Below are 13,813 nucleotides of genomic sequence, written 5' to 3'. Positions count from 1 at the left end.
CGATTACAGGGCGTAATTCAGATCTGATCGCTGAGCTGCGTTTTTTTGCTGCCCTGCGATCATACATACAGTTGCCGCATACAGTGGGAGTGCATTTTAGCTGTGCAGGTGTGCGATCACGTGTAGCTGAGCTGCGTGTGCAGTCTCTGCGCAGCCCAGGACTTACTCTTCCAGTGCGATTGAATCCTGCTGATCGGGTCAGACACCCTACCTGAAAACGCTTGAGCCTGCCTGTGTTTTTCCGGACACTCCCTGAAAACGTCAGTCAGTTGTCACCCACAAATGGGCTCTTCCTGTCAATCACCTTGCGAACGCCCGTGCAAATAGATCCTTTGCACCATCCCATCGCTGACCACCGATACCCATTGTAGTCGTCCGACGCGCCTGCACATTGCAGCTCACTTTAAGGTCTGTACCAGCTAAAACGGGGGTGTACCAATTGTACCGGATTTTAGACTATCTGGATATGTATCGCAGCGCTGCTCAGTGTCAGGCGGCTCCCTCCACCTTTCCTTGGCAGCGCCAGCAGCCTAGGGAGGCCAATCCCGGGATCGGCGGGATCCCGGGATTTGAATCCCAGGATTGGAGCATCCAATCCCGGGATTCACGGGATTATACTGCGCATGCGCTGGAGGGTGGGCGTAAGTAATAGTACTTACTAATATTAGGCGGGCGGCAGCCATGAACAAGTTGAACGCGGCGGCACTTCAGATGTAGCGCCGGCCGCCAGCCAATCAGAGCTGGCGGACCGGCAGCCAATCAGGGATGCTGCAGCGGCAGCCAATCAGGAGCGACTGCTGCGGCCGCTTCCCTGATTGGCTGCCGGTCCGCCAGCTCTGGTTGGCTGGCGGCCGGCGCTTCATTTGAAATGCCGCCGCGTTCAGTGTGTTCATGGTTGCCGCCCTGCCTAATAGTAAGTACTATTACTTACACCCACCCTCCCTCCGTACATTCAGTGGTGCTCCCTACAGCCTTCCTCCCTCCTGCGCCACTACCAACCCTCCCTGCCGCTACCTACACCCTCCCTCCTGAGTCCCGCACCGCTACCTACACACTGCCTACCTCCCGCACCGCTACCTACACACTCCCTCCCGCACCGCTACCTACACACTCCCTACCTCCCACACCGCTACCTACACACTCCCTGCCTCCCGCACCGCTACCTACACACTCCCTACCTCCCGCACCGCTACCTACACACTCCCTACCTCCCGCACCGCTACCTACACCCTCCAGCGCTGCTCCCTACAACTTTCACTGATCCCTACTGCAATCCCGGGAATTCCGGGATTGAAAAAACGGCCCGGGATTGGCCTCCCTACAGCAGCCCCCAGGAACAGCTGCCAGTCCCATAGACGAATCACCACTGACACGTCTCACGCCCCCTTTACACATGGCCACGCCCATTTGTGACTCGAGCCCCTCTACAAATGGCCACGCTTCCTGTACCAATTTTTTTTAACGTCTACATCTTGGAAAGTATCTGATAATGAACCATTAACCATTTAATTGCTGAGGTTTGTTATCACCCTCGTGCTGAGCTTACATTAATAATCATAATAACATATCACCGAACATTAATACTTGCAGCATTGTTCCAAAAAATAAGCCATGTTTCCAATCCCTGTCTTGACCCGCCAGCTGTATTCAAAACGCCACCTATTTGCTCATGCTTTACCTAATTTATGGCCTGCGATTCAGTACTGACCCGCTGAAATTGGGTCAGTTAGAAGTTCTATCATAACATTCCTCCCAACATTAAGGGGGGTATACACTAGGCGATTTCAGCCTAAAAAATAATTTTTAGGCTGAAATCGTCCAGTGTGTATGGGGGTAATATTGGTGACCGATGAATGATGCGCACTCCTGCACACTGTTCAGCGTTCACCAATATTGAGCTGACATGCAGCTCAACCCGTCAATGTCGGGCTGAGCTACATGTTCGGGAACGTCACGTCACTGTTGTACAATAACATTGTGTGTACGCACTATATCGTTGAACGTCATATGAATCAACAATATAGCCGTCCATCGCTGGCATTCCAGAATCGGGTACCCGCATTTAGATTATCCTGTGAAGATTGGGACACCTGGGAGGTAGGCAATAATAATTTTATTAAGAATGGAGAGGCCAATTTTCCACCACCCCACCATAGTGTCCCAACCAATAACTTACTTGAGACTAGTAATTTTGGGCAAAAGAAATTGGTCTCAGCTTAATTTTAAAGAATACAATTACAACAAATCGCAGGGCAAATAAATGAAAGTGGGATGCAAAGCTCTCACAATTTCCATGTATTACCACCTGGGGTGAGCTCGGCCCAGTATCGCGACCACGCTTCCTACCTTTGGGACCAGCTACCATGCGCATAACACCCTCACCCCATATGGCCTAGGCTGTATTTAGCTGGAACCAAGCGTGTGGCCTACTAAATGGTGAATATGTGAGGCATTCTGACAGTCCCCACTTACCATGCCTAGTGCACCGATTTCCACTGAAATAAGATACACAAATTCACATCTGCTGTATAGGTCAAACTGTTTTTGTGTCTTGTTTTTTAATGTGGGAGAGCGGAAAGAGAGCTCTCTCTCCTTTGGATGCCCCTTTTAACCCCTGGTGCATCCTAGCCCTGCTGCCTTTCACTGGCCAGTGGGGCTAGCAATGTGTGAAGGGGGGGAGGCGGGGGCTTACATGCCTCCCCCCTAATAATCCACACCATTGGCCTGTGGACTGCCTGGTGCTCCTTACCCTTATTTGGCTGTAGCGTCCATTTTCTTGTGCCTTCACCCCTGTTATATAGCCCTTTTCTCCCAATAGCACTCGTCTTCACAAACACATTTGAGGGCTGATTCAGGTAGCTTAATAGGCTTAACTGATTAAAGCAATTCAGTTCACATCGTTAAGGAACATAACCACAGCTTGAAACAGAGTTTCTTCATTTATTTCTGCTTGTGATCTTATGAGGTGCAAGCAGAAATAAGCAAATGTGGCTTTACCATGATTGCTAGTTAGAGCGCAGCCCTTTGGAGCCACACCCTTACAAGTTACTAAAGATAACAGTACAGAATTGAAAGCTAAGCATATGAAAGATACGTATACTATATACATACATATACTAGTTAAAAGCCCGTCAACATGACGAACACCAGGGCCGGACTATACGGGGGTAGGGGGGGACGTCGCTACTCAGACAGGAGCTGCCGGGTTTCTGGAAGTCCTGCTGCTGGGAGCTGGGGCTCTGTCATGCTGCGGGTGTATATATACTGTAGATGATGCATATCTGTAATGGGCAGACTATAATGATGTTGCACTTTATACACCAGTACTGGCACATGTTAGCTCACCAGTGTCCGGAATCAGCGTTCAGCGGTATCTTATTTCCCAGCGCGCTAGTGCGCAGGCCTCTGGAGGTCACGGTCCCAGCCTGATGCTGTGTGTGCGTCCTGTCCACGGTGCACAGAACCCTTTACCTCTTTGCACCCCTGAAATCCACCTGGTGTGTATCCCGCTGTGTTCCCGCCATCTGCACTGCATGGGCACCGCCATGACACTGGCGGTCAGCTGATCCCAGAGCAACTGGAGGCTTTGATCTCTTTATGTGTAAAATTGGATCTGCGTCTATGTGAACGTCCCAGTTAACATTCTCGAAGTGACATTCGTAAGCATCGAGTTATGCATCAAGTACAGCCTCAGTCTTCCTCTTCTGATGAGCCTATGCAAGTGAATAGGTCCCGCTTAACCCCTGAGGAGCGGTCTAGAAGGTTACAGGAAATTATATTTCTGCTGCGGGGTACACTGGGCTCCACAAGTCTGGACAATGGGGTGTAGAGTAGGATCTTGATCCGAGGCACCAACAGGCTCAAAGCTTTGACTGTTCCCAGAATGCACAGCGCCGCCTCCTATATCACCCCGCCTCCCAGCACAGGAGCTCAGTTTTGTCAGTTGGTGCTGCAGTAAGCAGGCACTTAACAGAGGGACTGCTCCAGGCAGCCCTAAGAAAAGCTTTTTATGAGGTAAAAAGTGAAGATTTCAAGGGCAGCAGCGGTGGTAAATGTCTTGTGACATTCACTGCTGCAGCTCCAGCTCTCCCCAGCGGCGCTGTACACTCCCGACCCCTGGTTGCCGGGTACCTACAGCGGAGGCTCCGGTTTTCTTCATGTTAGACACACACGGCTGGGGCTCTCCAGGATCGCGTGGCCGCGCTTCTGGAGGTGGTAAGTGGGTCCCGCTCGCGGGACCTGGTCTTTATCGCAATCCGGCGCGGTCAGTGGGAGGCGGGCCGCGCGTGTTGGCGGTGGACACTGTGGATGCAGGCGATCCCACTAGATCACCAGGGCATGGGCGCAGGTCAGGTTTTCTCTTAAAACCGATTTTAATATCGCCCACAGTACCCGGTGGTTTTGCCAGCAAGGGGGACAAGGCTTAGACCTGAAGCCCCTCCCCCAGCCCCAGGGCGCCATTTCCAGCAAGTGTTCCCGCCCTGGAGCTGCATCTCTGTCTTTTCCTCACTCCCTGTCAGTGTCTGCAGCGCCATTACTCCTCAGCTCACTGTTCCTGGGACTGCTTGGGCAAATCCTCCTATGTAAAGCCGCCTGGTTGTCAGCGCTGTGCCTTTACATGACACTTAAGTATTCTACCTGCCTTTTTAGTCAGTGTTAGTAAGAAAGAGTGCATTTAGTCGGGTTTATAGTACAATTACCCTGTGATATACATCCAGTTTCTTACTGTGTAGTGTTATATCTATTGACTATATAGCTGTGTAAGCTAGTCCAGTGCAGTATTATTGTCTGTCATAACCTCTGCATTGTACAAACTGTGACTTTTTGTGTGTGCATTGATAGCTGACTGGTGTCCATCTCGTGTCTTTCACTCAACTTGCTATCCCTATATTCTATAACCTGAGGGGGCTTGGTGCGTCAGGTGTTATCTAATATAGGATTTTCACAAAGAGATACTGTATTACGTATTTCTCTGACGTCCTAGTGGATGCTGGGGACTCCGTAAGGACCATGGGGAATAGACGGCTCCGCAGGAGACTGGGCACATCTAAAGAAAGATTTAGGACTATCTGGTGTGCACTGGCTCCTCCCCCTATGACCCTCCTCCAAGCCTCAGTTAGATTTCTGTGCCCGGCTGAGCTGGATGCACACTAGGGGCTCTCCTGAGCTCCTAGAAGAAAGTATAGTTTAGGTTTTTTATTTTCAGTGAGACCTGCTGGCAACAGGCTCACTGCAACGAGGGACTAAGGGGAGAAGAAGCGAACCTACCTAAGTGGTGGTAGCTTGGGCTTCTTAGGCTACTGGACACCATTAGCTCCAGAGGGATCGAACACAGGACCCGACCTCGTCGTCCGTTCCCGGAGCCGCGCCGCCGTCCCCCTTACAGAGCCAGAAACAAGAAGGAGGTCCGGAAAATCGGCGGCTGAAGACTTCTGTCTTCTCCAAGGTAGCGCACAGCACTGCAGCTGTGCGCCATTGCTCCTCATGCACACCACACACTGCGGTCACTGATGGGTGCAGGGCGCTGGGGGGGGGCGCCCTAAGCAGCAATAATAACACCTTGGCTGGCAAAACTAACACCATATATAGCCCCAGAGGCTATATAGGTGTATATTAACCCCTGCCAGAAACGATAAAATAGCGGGAGAAAGCCCGCCGAAAAAGGGGCGGAGCCAACTCCCTCAGCACACTGGCGCCATTATTCCCTCACAGCTTCGCTGGAAGGAAGCTCCCTGGCTCTCCCCTGCAGTCCTGCACTACAGAAAAGGTAAAAAAGAGAGGGGGGGCACAATTTAGGCGCAGTATATATATATTATAGGCAGCTATAGGGGAAAACACTCTGTATAGTGATATCCCTGTGTTATATAGCGCCCTGGTGTGTGCTGGCATACTCTCCCTCTGTCTCCCCAAAGGGCTTTGTGGGGTCCTGTCCTCTGTAAGAGCATTCCCTGTGTGTCTGCTGTGTGTCGGTACTGCTGTGTCGACATGTATGATGAGGATAATGATGTGGAGGCGGAGCAAATGCCTGTGAATGTGATGTCACCCCCTGCGGGGTCGACACCAGTGTGGATGGACTTATGGAAGGAATTACGTGACAGTGTCAGCTCCTTACATAAAAGGTTTGACGACATAGGACAGCCGGCTACTCAGCTTGTGCCTGTCCAAGCGTCTCAAATGTCATCAGGGGCTATAAAACGCCCGCTACCTCAGATGACAGATACAGATGTCGACACGGATACCGACTCCAGTGTCGACGATGATGAGACGAGTGTACCCTCCAATAAATCCACCCGTTATATGATTGAGGCTATGAAAAATGTATTACACATTTCTGATGATACCCCAGGTACCACAAAAAAGGGTATTATGTTTGGTGAGAAAAAACTACCAGTAGTTTTTCCTGCATCGGACGAATTAAATGAGGTGTGTGAGGAAGCGTGGACTTCCCCAGATAAGAAATTGATCATTTCTAAACGGTTAATGGCTGCGTACCCTTTCCCGCCAGAGGATAGGTCACGCTGGGAAACACCCCCTAGGGTAGATAAAGCACTGACACGCTTATCAAAGAAGGTGGCACTACCGTCTCCGGATACGGCCGCCCTAAAAGAACCTGCTGATAGAAAGCTGGAAAGTACCCTAAAAGCTATATACACACACACTGGCATTATATTGAGACCCACTATTGCATCAGCTTGGATGTGCAGTGCTGCTGCTGCGTGGTCAGACTCCCTGTCGGAAAACATTGATACCATGGATAGGGACAATATTTTGCTAACGATTGACCATATAAAAGACGCGGTCTTACACATGCGTGATGCACAGAGGGATATTTGCCGGCTGGCATCAAAAATAAGCGCTATGTCCATTGTCGCCAGACGGGGGTTATGGACTAGGCAATGGTCAGGTGATGCCGACTCCAAGCGGCACATGGAAGTTTTACCCTATAAAGGGGTGGAACTTTTTGGGGAAGGTCTTTCAGACCTCGTTTCCACAGCTACTGCTGGGAAATCGACCTTTTTGCCACAGGCTACCCCACAGCAAAAGAAAGCACCGTATTATCAGGTACAGTCCTTTCGGCCCCAGAAAAATAAGCGGGCTAGAGGCTCATCCTTTCTGCCGAGGGGCAGAGGAAGGGGGAAAAAGCTGCAGCACACAGCTAGTTCCCAGGAGCAGAAGTCCTCCCCTGCGTCCGGTAAGTCCACAGCATGACGCTGGGGCTGCTCAGGCGGAATCGGGAACAGTGGGGGCACGTCTCAGGTTTTTCAGCACACAGTGGGCTCTCTCACAAGTGGATCCCTGGGTCCTTCAAGTAGTATCTCAGGGGTACAGGCTGGAATTCGAGACGTCTCCCCCACGCCGTTTCCTAAAATCTGCCTTGCCGGCAACTCCCTCTGCCAGGGAGGCAGTGTTGGTGGCTATTCAAAAACTGTATTCACAGAAAGTGATCGTCAAGGTACCCCTCCTTCAGCAAGGAAAGGGTTACTACTCCACAATGTTTGTGGTACCGAAACCGGACGGTTCGGTGAGACCCATCTTAATTTTAAAAGCCTTGAACACTTATATCAAAAGGTTCAAGTTCAAGATGGAATCGCTCAGGGCGGTTATTGCGAGCCTGGAGGAGGGGGATTACATGGTATCCCTGGACATCAAGGATGCGTACCTGCATGTCCCCATTTACCCTCCGCACCAGGAGTACCTCAGATTTGTGGTACAGGACTGTCACTATCAGTTCCAGACGCTGCCGTTTGGGTTATCCACGGCACCGAGGGTCTTTACCAAGGTAATGGCCGAAATGATGATACTCCTTCGCAAGAAGGGAGTTTTAATTATCCCGTACTTGGACGATCTCCTGATAAAGGCGAGGTCCAAAGAACAGTTGATAGTGGGGGTGGCACTTTCTCAGGAAGTGCTACAACAGCACGGCTGGATTCTAAACATTCCAAAGTCACAGCTGGTCCCGACGACACGTCTTCTGTTCCTGGGAATGATTCTGGACACAGACCAGAAAAGAGTGTTTCTTCCACTGGAAAAAGCCGAGGAATTGTCATCTCTGGTCAGAGACATCCTAAAACCAGGAAAAGTGTCGGTACATCAATGCACACGAGTCCTGGGAAAAATGGTAGCTTCGTACGAAGCAATTCCATTCGGAAGGTTCCACGCAAGGACGTTCCAGTGGGACCTGTTGGACAAATGGTCCGGGTCCCATCTCCAGATGCAACAGCGGATAACCCTATCGGCCAGAACCAGGGTGTCGCTGCTGTGGTGGCTGCAGAGGGCTCATCTACTAGAGGGCCGCAGATTCGGAATACAGGACTGGGTCCTGGTGACCACGGATGCCAGCCTTCGGGGCTGGGGGGCAGTCACAAAGGGAAGAAATTTCCAAGGACTATGGTCAAATCAGGAGATTTCTCTTCACATAAATATCCTGGAGCTAAGGGCCATTTACAATGCCCTAAGCCAGGCAAGACCCCTGCTTCAAAACCAGCCGGTACTGATCCAGTCAGACAACATCACGGCGGTCGCCCATGTAAACAGACAGGGCGGCACGAGAAGCAGGATGGCGATGGCAGAAGCCACAAGGATTCTCCGATGGGCAGAGAATCATGTGTTAGCACTGACGGCAGTGTTCATTCCGGGAGTGGACAACTGGGAAGCAGACTTCCTCAGCAGGCACGACCTCCACCCGGGAGAATGGGGACTTCATCCAGAAGTCTTCCAAATGCTGGTCAACCGGTGGGAAAAACCACAGGTAGACATGATGGCGTCCCGCCTCAACAAGAAGTTGAAAAGATATTGCGCCCGGTCAAGAGACCCTCAGGCGATAGCGGTGGACGCTCTAGTGACACCATGGGTGTACCAGTCGGTTTATGTGTTTCCTCCTCTACCTCTCATACCCAAGGTACTGAGAATAATAAGAAGGCGAGGAGTGAAAACCATACTCGTGGTTCCGGATTGGCCAAGAAGAGCTTGGTACCCGGAACTTCAAGAGATGCTTACAGAGGACCCTTGGCCTCTGCCGCTCAGACAAGACCTGCTGCAGCAGGGACCATGTCTGTTCCAAGACTTACCGCGGCTGCGTTTGACGGCATGGCGGTTGAACACCGGATCCTGAAGGAAAAGGGTATTCCGGAGGAAGTCATCCCTACCCTGATCAAAGCCAGGAAGGATGTCACCGCAAGACATTATCACAGCATTTGGCGAAAATATATTGCTTGGTGTGAGGCCATGAAGGCCCCGACGGAGGAATTTCAACTGGGTCGATTCCTGCACTTCCTGCAAGCAGGGGTGACGTTGGGCCTCAAATTGGGGTCCATAAAGGTCCAGATTTCGGCTCTGTCGATTTTCTTCCAAAAAGAACTGGCTTCACTGCCCGAAGTTCAGACTTTTGTCAAAGGAGTACTGCATATTCAGCCTCCTTTTGTGCCCCCAGTGGCACCTTGGGATCTCAATGTGGTTTTGGCATTCCTGAAATCACATTGGGTCGAACCACTTAAGACTGTGGATTTAAAATATCTCACGTGGAAAGTGGTCATGCTGTTGGCCTTGGCGTCGGCCAGGCGGGTTTCAGAATTGGCGGCTTTGTCTTGTAAAAGCCCTTATCTGATTTTCCATATGGATAGGGCAGAATTGAGGACTCGTCCTCAGTTTCTCCCAAAGGTGGTCTCAGCTTTTCACTTGAACCAACCTATTGTGGTGCCTGCGGCTTCTAGGGACTTGGAGGATTCCAAGTTGCTGGACGTAGTCAGGGCCCTAAAAATATATATTTCCAGGACGGCTGGAGTCAGAAAGACTGACTCGCTGTTTATCCTGTATGCACCCACCAAGCTGGGTGCTCCTGCTTCTAAGCAGTCTATTGCGCGCTGGATTTGTAGCACTATTCAGCTGGCGCATTCTGCGGTAGGCTTACCGCAGCCTAAATCTGTAAAAGCCCATTCCACACGGAAGGTGGGCTCATCTTGGGCGGCTGCCCGAGGGGTCTCGGCTTTACAACTTTGCCGAGCAGCTACTTGGTCGGGGGCAAACACGTTTGCAAAATTCTACAAATTTGATACCCTGGCTGAGGAGGACCTGGAATTCTCTCATTCGGTGCTGCAGAGTCATCCACACTCTCCCGCCCGTTTGGGAGCTTTGGTATAATCCCCATGGTCCTTACGGAGTCCCCAGCATCCACTAGGACGTCAGAGAAAATAAGAATTTACTCACCGGTAATTCTATTTCTCGTAGTCCGTAGTGGATGCTGGGCGCCCATCCCAAGTGCGGATTGTCTGCAATACCTGTACATAGTTATTGTTACAAAAATCGGGTTTTGTTGTGAGCCATCTCTTCAGAGGCTCCATTTGTTATCATACTATTAACCGGGGTTCCTATCACGTGTTATATGGTGTGATTGGTGTGGCTGGTATGAGTCTTACCCGGGATTCAAAAATTCTTCCTTGTTGTGTCAGCTCTTCCGGGCACAGTTTCCTAACTGAGGCTTGGAGGAGGGTCATAGGGGGAGGAGCCAGTGCACACCAGATAGTCCTAAATCTTTCTTTAGATGTGCCCAGTCTCCTGCGGAGCCGTATATTCCCCATGGTCCTTACGGAGTCCCCAGCATCCACTACGGACTACGAGAAATAGATTTACCGGTGAGTAAATTCTAATTTTTTCTCTGTGATTTAGTCACCATATCTCTTCTTTATCTCTGCTGGTGCTGACTATACTGCGCAGGGGTTTGGGTTTAGGTTTAGGGATATAGTGCTGCTAATAATTGTACTGTGTTACTTCATACTACAAGTTATATCATGTCTGCTTCTGAGGGTAACGGTTCTGGTGCGGAACACTGCTGGTGTTGCTGAAGCCACAGGCACATATGAGGAGAATATAGCAGCTGTGGGCTCTGGTTCTGGGGGCTCCTTGCCCCCCAGTGGGACTATGGCAACGGAGGCACATACTGACCCTCCGTGGGCCGCTTTTTCCATGCTTCTGCATACGCTAGTTCAAAAACTAACACCCCCTATGGGACCCCCAATGCCGGTACAACCGTATGTGGTCCCTGCAGCTAACCCGCCGTGGGCGGACGATTTATCTGCTCAATTAAAGAAGTTGAACCAGTCCCTGACTACTAAAAAGTTTGACCATCGCTCGCCTAAGTCCAAGAGGTCCTCTAAGCGAGCGCTCGTCTCCTCACAATCCACTGCTGTCACTGACACCTCGTCTGATGAAGACAGCACATACACTGACCCCACAGGTTCTGACTCAGATACGGCTGATGGGGAGGGTAGTTCACATGTGGATGTTCCTGATCTTTTGGAGGCTATTAAATTAATTCTGCAGATTACGGATGATCACGAGCCATCCGTTCCTCCTAAGAAACCAGATAGGTTCAAGCGTCAGAAGGTGATTAAACAAGTTTTACCTCACTCTGACCACCTAGTGGATAGACGTGAGGAACCCTGGCAAAGCCCGGGTATTGGGAAACCAATCCCGGGCCGTTTTTTCAATCCCGGGATTCAGGATTGAAAAACGCTCATTCCCGGGATTCCCAGGATCCCGGGATTGCAGTAGGGAGCAGGGAGAGTGGGAGTGGAGGGCAGAGGCTGTAGGGAGCAGCGCTGGATAGTGGGTGTAGTGTAGGGACTAGGGAGCAGCGCTGGAGGGTGGGTGTAGTGTAGGGACTAGGGAGCAGCGCTGGAGGGTGGGTGTAGTGTAGGGACTAGGGAGCAGCGCTGTAGGGTGGGTGTAGTGTAGGGACTAGGGAGCAGCGCTGGATAGTGGGTGAAATGTAGGGACTAGGGAGCAGCGCTGGAGGGTGTAGGAAGCGGAGCGTGAGGGAGGCTGAAGCGAGCAGTAAAACTACACTTACTATTAGACGGGCGGCAGCCATGGACAAGACGCGCTGAGCGCGCCGGAGGCCTTTCAAATTGTAGCGCTGGCCATCAGCCAGTCAGAACGGGCAGTCCGGCAGCCAATCAGGAGCCGCTGCGGCCGCTTCCCTGATTGGCTGCCGGTCCACCAGCTGTGATTGGCTGGTGGCCGGCACTACATTTGAAATGCCGCCGCGGTCTGTGTACATGGCTGCCACCCGCCTAATACTGCCACCCGCCTAATAGTAAGTGTTACTTACACCAACCCTCCCTCGCTGCACATGCGCAATGCAATCCCGTGAATCCCGGGATTTGAGGCTCCAATCCCGGGATTCAAATCCCGGCATTTTTGGGCCTAAATCCCGGGATCCCGCCGATCCCGGGATTGGCCTCCCTACCCGGGTACGAAGTTTGTGCCTCAAAAGAAGATGCTGGCTCGCTATCCCCTCGCGCCAGAGCTGTCTAAGAATTGGGAAACGCCTCCTGCAGTAGACTCACATGTGGCTAGGATGGTGGTTTCCTCAGCTCTACCTGTCACTACCGTCACGTCTCTAAAAGAGCCTACGGATAAACGTGTCGAGGGTTATCTAAAAGCGATTTACACCCTCACGGGTGCTGCACAAAGGCCCACTATTGCAGCTACATGGGCGGCAGAGGCTATTGAAGCATGGGCCTTGGAGTTAGAAGCTGAAATCTCCTCTGACCATGCTAGACAATGCTTGTCATATATTGTCACAGCTTCTCGCTATATTAAAGAGGCGGCTTCTGATGCCGGTATCCTAGCAGCCAAGGCCTCTACTACGTCAGTCCTGGCTCGCAGGATATTGTGGCTGAGATCCTGGTCTGTGGATCTGGACTCTAGAAAAACCCTGGAGGTACTCCCTTTCAAGGGGGATATTCTGTTTGGGGAGGACTTAAATAAGATAGTGGCTGACTTGGCTACTGCCAAAACTGCCTGTCTGCCTAATACAGCTCCTTCTGTGTCGAAGGCCAAAGGCACGTCCTTTCGCCCCTTTCGTCCTTCAGGTAAAGCAAAATGTCAGGCGTACCATAAGCAAGCCCGCACTTCCAAACCTGGTAAGCCGAAGCCCAAAAGAGCCTCGGCTGGCCGTCAGCCAGCAGCCAAGACCGATAAGCCTGCTGCATGACGGGGTGGGCCTCTTCCTGGGGGATCCCAGGGTGGGGGGCCGGCTTCTAGGGTATACCCACGAATGGTTGAAGACCACTTCAGATGCCTGGGTACGGGAAGTCGTCACTCGAGGTTATGCCATAGCCTTCAAAAACCGACCCCCTCATCGATTTTGCCAGACAGACGTCCCGTCGGACCAGACAAAGGCAAACCCTCTGCATTCGGTGGTACAGACCCTCCTGAAAACAGGAGTCGTAGTACAGGTGCCTCTTGCTCAGAGGGGCCGGGGGCACTATTCTTCGTTGTTTCTAGTCCCGAAACCGAATGGGTCCTCCCGGCCCATTCTCAACCTCGAGGCACTGAACAAGTTTGTGAAGGTTTCCAAGTTCCGTATGGAAACCCTTCGCTCTATAGTTCTGGCCTTGGAACCTGGGGACTACATGGTCTCCCTGGACATACAGGATGCTTACCTGCATATTCCTATAGCAGTGTCACATCAATAATACCTGAGGTTCGCTATTGGCAACCTCCATTACCAGTTTCGGGCGTTACCTTTTGGTTTAACAACGGCTCCGTGAGTCTTCACCAAAGTTATGGCGGTGATGACGGTGGTACTCTGCCGTCAAGGGGTCAGGATACTGCAGTATCTGGACGACTTGTTAATCCTGGCTAATCATCTGGATATGACGGTCCGGTTTCTACAAGCTTACGGGTGGCTCATCTACTGGAAGAAATCCTCCCTGGTCCCTGCTCCATGGTGCATCTGGGAGCGCTGTTGGACACTCACAACCAGAGGTTGTTCTTGTCTCAGGAGAAAGTCCTGAAACTTCAGGACAGG

At 51.5% G+C, this 13,813-nt stretch overlaps 1 long non-coding RNA gene across 1 annotated transcript in view; it reads left to right on the top strand.

Annotated features, from left to right (window-relative positions):
- The window catches only part of LOC135056025 (uncharacterized), a 33,856-nt gene that overhangs the window by 351 nt on the left and 19,692 nt on the right, over positions 1–13,813 (top strand). The gene's annotated exons all lie outside the window — the stretch shown is intronic.

This window comes from Pseudophryne corroboree, chromosome 3 (assembly GCF_028390025.1).
Source record: "Pseudophryne corroboree isolate aPseCor3 chromosome 3, aPseCor3.hap2, whole genome shotgun sequence".
Taxonomy (NCBI): domain Eukaryota; kingdom Metazoa; phylum Chordata; class Amphibia; order Anura; family Myobatrachidae; genus Pseudophryne; species Pseudophryne corroboree.
The sequence above is the reverse complement of the archived record's forward strand: the minus strand, read 5'-3'. Positions and strand labels throughout refer to the sequence as shown.